Source organism: Acinonyx jubatus, chromosome E1, assembly GCF_027475565.1.
Source record: "Acinonyx jubatus isolate Ajub_Pintada_27869175 chromosome E1, VMU_Ajub_asm_v1.0, whole genome shotgun sequence".
Taxonomy (NCBI): domain Eukaryota; kingdom Metazoa; phylum Chordata; class Mammalia; order Carnivora; family Felidae; genus Acinonyx; species Acinonyx jubatus.
The window spans coordinates 11,671,541-11,678,061 of record NC_069397.1 but is presented as its reverse complement, the minus strand read 5'-3'; the positions used below and the strand labels follow the sequence as shown (position 1 = coordinate 11,678,061).

At 55.5% G+C, this 6,521-nt stretch overlaps 1 long non-coding RNA gene across 1 annotated transcript; it reads left to right on the top strand.

The window, feature by feature from the left end:
• The first annotated feature begins 2,571 nt into the window (after window positions 1-2,571).
• LOC128313411 (uncharacterized) lies at window positions 2,572-5,729 on the top strand. The gene is made up of 4 exons (XR_008294065.1): window positions 2,572-2,923; window positions 3,658-3,837; window positions 3,961-4,072; window positions 4,686-5,729. It is a non-coding gene; the product is annotated as an uncharacterized LOC128313411 (long non-coding RNA).
• Window positions 5,730-6,521: the final 792 nt, after the last annotated feature.

The window sequence follows — 6,521 nt, the reverse complement described above, 5'->3', positions numbered from 1 at the left end:
AGGGGTGGCCGGGACAGGTGTCAAAGCCCCAGAAGGGTGAGGAGGGCAGTGGTTGAGTAGGATGTGGTTCAGCTCAGGGGACCCGATGAGTAGCGTGGGAGGGTCTTGGGAGGCAGGTGCCTCATTGTTGGAGGAGAGGGTTAGGGATACGGAAAGGGACAAACCTCGATGAACCCTGAGATGCTGGCTTTGAGGGGTAGGGCTACCTGCCACCCCAAACCTCCCGCTTTGGCAGAAGGATTATTTTGAGCCGAAGGCAATCGAGAAGCAGATATAAAAAAGCTCTCTGCCCTCCCCCATTTGCTTAAAAGTAGTACACAAATTTGCCAAGGTGCCCTCTCCCCTGTCTATGAGGAAGGACCCGAGTCCATCACCAGAGACAACTCTAGATCCTTATCAGTCCAGGGAAGGCACCAGAGGAATCTACATGATAGACCTTACCCACTAGGCCTTATCTTCTATTTGGTCTCCCATGTATTTGCCTTCCCACAGTTCGCTGCCCCCGAAGTTCAAAGTCCTTGTCCTTTGTCTTGTCACTTCTCCGAAAATGTATTGTCCTTTTGGGCACATGCCTATGGGCAGAGTTCCACCCCTTTTTGTAGTAAACTGATTTATCTCTTGTTCCTCTGTCTTTTGTCGGTCTAATTTACAGGTCCCGCTGGAAAACCTAAGAGGGTAGAAGGGGAAAAAAAACCATTAAATTTCCCCTACACTTGGAAATGAAGGCCTCCATGAAAACTGAAGGTTTTCAATATACATAGGTACATATAGGAATAAATATACAGATATTATTAACGGGGAAACAAACAGAATAGAGCCCCTTGGGCTAAGCCCCACGGTCAGTGAACCAAGACTCAATGCCTAACTCAACTGTAGCTTCAGCCTCCACCACAAAAGTAATCTTTGGCCAGTCAATCTGGAATTACTTATTGTTTATGTGGTTCTATTTCCGGGCCCTCTATTCCGCTGATTATTGTTTTAAGCCACCAAGTTTGGGGTCACTTGTTACACAGTAGATCATCGTGAGACCGATCGTCCTGACTTCGGCTTCCTGAGAGCACCTTCCGAGTCCGCTGCCGGCACCCAAGCCCTTGTCTCACTTCCGCCTTTGGAAGAAACTCCAGCCAAGACAAGTAGGTCACTGAGGACTTAGGGACAACCTGATGTCCCACACCTGAGGATTTGACAACATGGCGGCAGGGTCGTTCCACCGAATCTAATACAACAGTGAACTACAAGAACTAAGACCACCTCAACCAGCTTGAAGAGGTCTCCCAAACCTAATGCGAAATGGAAAAAAGCAAGCTACAGAAGGATAAGTCCAGCGGGAAGCTCTTTATAAGCTGCAAGTAAACACACGAAGCGATATGAGGTGACCTTTACGGACATGTACGCACGACACATAGGAGCACAGAAGCACTCACGAGAATAAGAAATGCCAGAGCCCCAGTAGTGGTCTCATCCAGGCACAGAGGGAGCAGGGGAGGGGCTGGGAGGGCCACAGAGGGGCCCCCACTGGATTTCATTTCTTTATGACAAACTGAAGCAAATAGGAAGATAAAACTTATTGGCGAGCACGCAGGTGCTTGTCACGTTATCTTGTGTTCTCCGGCCTCTGAAAGTGTCTCGCTTTGCTTCAGCCAGGGTGAACGGGTTTCTGCTACCGGCCCAGCTCAGAGCAGTAGCCAGGACGAGCCTGACTCACGTTCCCCAGAAATGCTCCTCAGGCCTCCGGCCAAGTCACAGGAAGCAAGACAAGAGGCCTCCGCGCACACACGCGATCGCTCTGCCCAGCGTCGACTGCCTCCCACTCAGTGCCTGCTTATTTGCAACCCTCCAGAGCCATTAGCTACAATAGCTCCCCTAAGTAGGTCACAATGATTATCCCCCTTTTAGGGGTAATAGCAATAATAATAACAATAATTGTGCTGCCGCAGGTCGCTACTTAGTGTTCCGCTATTCTCCAAACTGCTTGGACACTTGACAGGCCCATGTTGGTATGACGCGGTTCAGAGAGGCAGGGGGTTGGCGGTCCACTTAGTAACTTTCTAGAAGGATCAGAGGATGAGTGAGTCCTCCAAGCTGCCCCAAGGTCCCACTGGACTTCTGTGGGGGACACAGGGAGGGAACCCAGGGCGCCTCACTCAACAGAGAGTGAAGTGGGCTTCAGGCCGGGGGCAAGTTGTGGACCCGCGTGGTTCCTCTTTGCCTAAGCGCTGGTATCAGTGCCACCTATCTACTCCCTTCTTATAGGGAATGTCACCCCCGTCACTCCATGTGGCTCTGGGGAGGCTTCCGGGCACAGCTAACCTACCGTAGGGGCGAACGTGGGAACACAGGACATGTTTTCCAAAAAGCACATTAGGAATTGGAAATCCAGGCTGCAACTGGAAGTAGAAAGTCATCTGAGTGTCACAGTGGACCACAAGATAAAATTCGGGTCAGCAAGGTAATGCTGCCTTTAAGAAAAAGAAGCAGGCAGAGCTCCAGTCGGGACCCTAATGTCTGGGGACAAACAAAGCTATTCTCATTATGTTCAGGAGAGGTGGACTCCTCATGAAGACGAATGAAAATGCCTGGACCCGGGCGCCTGGGTGGCGCAGTCGGTTAAGCGTCCGACTTCAGCCAGGTCACGATCTCGCGGTCCGTCAGTTCGAGCCCCGCGTCGGGCTCTGGGCTGATGGCTCGGAGCCTGGAGCCTGTTTCCGATTCTGTGTCTCCCTCTCTCTCTGCCCCTCCCCCGTTCATGCTCTGTCTCTCTCTGTCCCAAAAATAAATAAACGTTGAAAAAAAAAATTAAAAAAAAAAAATGCCTGGACCCTTGAAGGGGCATCTAAAGGAACTGCCAAGAGGTCAAAGGCTCGGGACGAGGAGCGGAGAAAACCAGAACCTCTGCCCATCTTGGACCTACACAATGCTGAGAGTGAGTACCTCCTTGCCCACCCAGATCTGGCCCTGACTTGCCTCCCCTCACTTGAACTCTCTTACAATTTTACTGGTCAGTTATACCTCAATAAAGCTGGGGAAAGAATCAGAATCAGACCTGCAGATGTCTGCCCACTGGCTGCTGGGGGGCGGGGGGGGGGGGGGCGACACCGTGTCTTAGCTGCTGCTATTTACCTTTGGAGGGATGAGAAAATGCAGATCCAGAAAGATACAGAGGCCTGCCTACAGGTCGCACAGCTGGCTAGGGGGGACTCGGTGGCACTTGGACCCAGTGTGTTCTGATGCCAGAGCCTGTGTCCCTCACCACCGCTCTACCCTGCCCTCCCAGCTCACCCTTGCCCCCCTGCCCGCACTCTCCCTGGGCCCCTGGCTCTGGTCCTAAACTCTGGATCCTAAAGTTGATTAGGCCTAAGTGGTTTCTCTGCTCACACCCCGGCCCTGTCCCCGCAGCCTGCTCCCCGGGCCAGAAGAGGGGAGCATCCAATGAAAAGCAGAGTCCCTGCACAGAGCCCTCACACTGGCCACACGGGCTGAGGTGCCCTGGCCACTGCTCTCCTTCCGGCCCGGTTGCCTGCCCATCCTCCCTGCTCACATTGTCCCTGCCAACGTACTCACGGTCCTGCCTCAGGGCTTCTGCATCGGCTGTTCCCTACTCTGTCTACCATGCTTTTCCACCAGACATCCCCAGATCTTGCCCCTCACCTCCTGCAGGAAGAGAGGCAGCCAGCGAAGGGACCGCCGTCGGGAACCTGGTGATGTGGCCTTGCCCTGTTCTCATCCTCCCACCACACGTCCCCGGTCAAGCCCCCCGCCCCCAAGAGCCCTCAGCCCCGGGAAGACCACCCAGAATGAGCTCCGCACAGGAGACCGTGCCTGCCTTGGCGCCCAGAGGTGGGCACGGAACATTTCTTTGCCTTTCCCACGAGATCAGGCCAGAGGAGCTCCCGGGGGCCTGTCTGCCCCCAGGTTTTCCTTGCCTCCTGACTCACCCTCGGGTTTCCCCACCTTCCTCAGGACCCAGAGTTGCTGAGCCCCCGGCCCCAACCTGGCACGCTCGAGGCGGCTTTAAGAGGTTCACAACTCCCCGAGTGCAGTGTCCATAAGGCGGCCTCCCGGCTCGGTGGAGGTGTGTAACCGCACGCGTGTGGGGTCTGCGTCACGGTCGGATGTAACCACAGACACCCCCGCCCAGGCGTGAGGGAAGGAGACACCAGGCCCCGGGGCGCACCTCCTCTCCGTGACGGGGCACACGCGTGTGTACGGGGGGGCGCACCCCAGGGAAACGGCACCTCAGAGGAGCAGGGGTGGGAGCGAGTAGGGGCCTGGGCGGCTGTCTGGGCTCTCAGTCCTGGGTCTGGAGGGGAGAAGGGAGCTCTCGGGAACCGGTGGAAGGTGCTCATACTCCAGAAAAGCTTGAGCACAGGGGGCTGGGCCTCTTGGGGGGAAGGGAGGGGCGGATAAAGCCAGAAGCTGTGAGATGAGGTGTAGGGCCCAGGGAAGGCATGGGGGCGACCCGTGACCACGGGCGGTGTTCATAACTTTTGGAGCCTAGGTCAAAGTGGTGAATATCCACGGGGGGAAGGAAGGTCACAGGTGAAGGTAGCAGAATGGCAGGGCTGTCTTGTACCAGGGGAGTGGGTGAGGGGCACACCCTTCCAGTGCCAGAGGCTCCACTGGCCCACAAGATGCCCTCGGGTGAGGTAGGAAATGGATCCCCTGAAGGTAGATGTCACCCCCAGGGCTCAGGGCTTGGATGACAGCGTCGACTAGATTTCAACCACCACCGTCCCCTTGGAAAGATGCCATTGGGCAGGACACAACCTGCATGACTGTACACGGCAGGGCTCATGGAGGCACACAGGCCAAGATCAGCTCTGGGGAGAATGTGGGAGTTGCAGGGACTTGGGGGGCAGGGAGAGGCCGGGGGCATCTCGGGAAGGCCTTGGAGACATGCGGTCTGGTTCACCACAGTGGTCACATGCGCCTGGCAAGGCTGCAGATCGACAGACACCCCTGCACCCGGGGGTGGGGTCCACACCCTCATACCCATGGGGCCACCACAGCTCAGGAGCCTGTGGTCTTCACCTTGAGCTGGGACTGGACACTGTGTTGGAGACCGAAGACAGGAGAGAGCCCTGCCTTCTACTGAAAGGGGAAATGTGCAACCACACAGAACAGGCATGGGGACGATCACGTTCCTCCCAAAGCCAACGACAGAGCCACCCTAGAAGCCAGCAACCCCACTCCTCGGCGTCCACCTGAAGGAACTGAAAACAAGCGTTCCAACAAAACCCTGCACATCCACACTCGTGGCACGTTACTCACAACTGCCAAAAGATGGAAACCACCCAGCGTTCATCAACGGAGGCACGGGTGACCCAGACGTAGCGTCCCTGCAATGGAATGCGAGTCCTCCGTAAAAACGATGAACCTTGAGGACATTATGCTGAGTGAGAGACAAGAACAAAGTCACAAGAGGATAAGTACTGTGTGATGCAGCTTCCATGAGATGTTCTTAACGGAAATCCGTACAGCTAGACAGAGGCTGGCCATGCAACGTTGTGAGTGCATGAAATGCCACCGACTTGTGTGCACTTCAAAACGGCTAATTTTATGTTGCGCATCTCAATTAAAAAAATGATCAAGAAAGCAAATGAGCAACGACCACAGCGGTCTACAGTGCTTCTTACAGACCAGGGCAGGGGCGGTTTTCTAACTATTCACCAACAGCACTGGAAGAGCGCTGGCCAAGCCAGTCCTTCCCTGACGGCTTGTGGGGAATCCTGGAGGGGGTCCTGGAGGAAGAGGAAGAGCCCTGGTTTGGGCTATGAATTTCTTTCTTTCTTCCTTCCTCCCTTCCTTCCTTCCTTCCTTCCTTCCTTCCTTTAATGTGAGCAGGGGAGGGGCAGAGAGAGGGAGACAGAAGATCCAAAGCAGGCTCCACGCTGAGAGCACAGAGCCTGACACGGGGCTCGAGCCCATAACCGCGAGACCACGACCTGAGCTGAAGTCGGAGGCTCAACCGACTGAGCCACCCAGGGCTATGCATTTCTAAGTATGAACGTATTCCAGTGTTTTCTTCTGCTGAGCATCAGCCCTGGGTAAGGCTGTGTGTGAGGCAGGCTCCCGGAGGGGCCCTGGGCAGGAGGAGGGGCTGAGGGGCATCAGGGTTCTGCAGGTCAAACCAGCAAATAAGCCGGAGTGGAGAGATGATGGTTCCAGCCGGGGCTGGGATTCCGTCTCCCACCTGGCAGGGGGGTCAAATAAGAAAACCACGAAGAGCCGGGGTCCCGGGAGGCAGGCTGCAGAGGGCAAGCGTCTAGCTGGCCCCCCTGCCTTTGATTATTTATCAGAAACGGCTGGAAAAGAGGCTCCGGTGCCCAGAATAGCAACGGGCCATCCAAACAGAGGTTTTAAAAATATACCCGGTAGAAAAAAAAAATCAACTTCCTTGCGCCCACACTCCACCTCAGGTGTATTCACGGGGAAACAACGGAAGCCTGGTCCAGGGAGGCCTGGAGGATGTTTGCAGGGGCCCCCAACTCCCGCCCGCCCCGCGCCTCTCTGCACGCTCC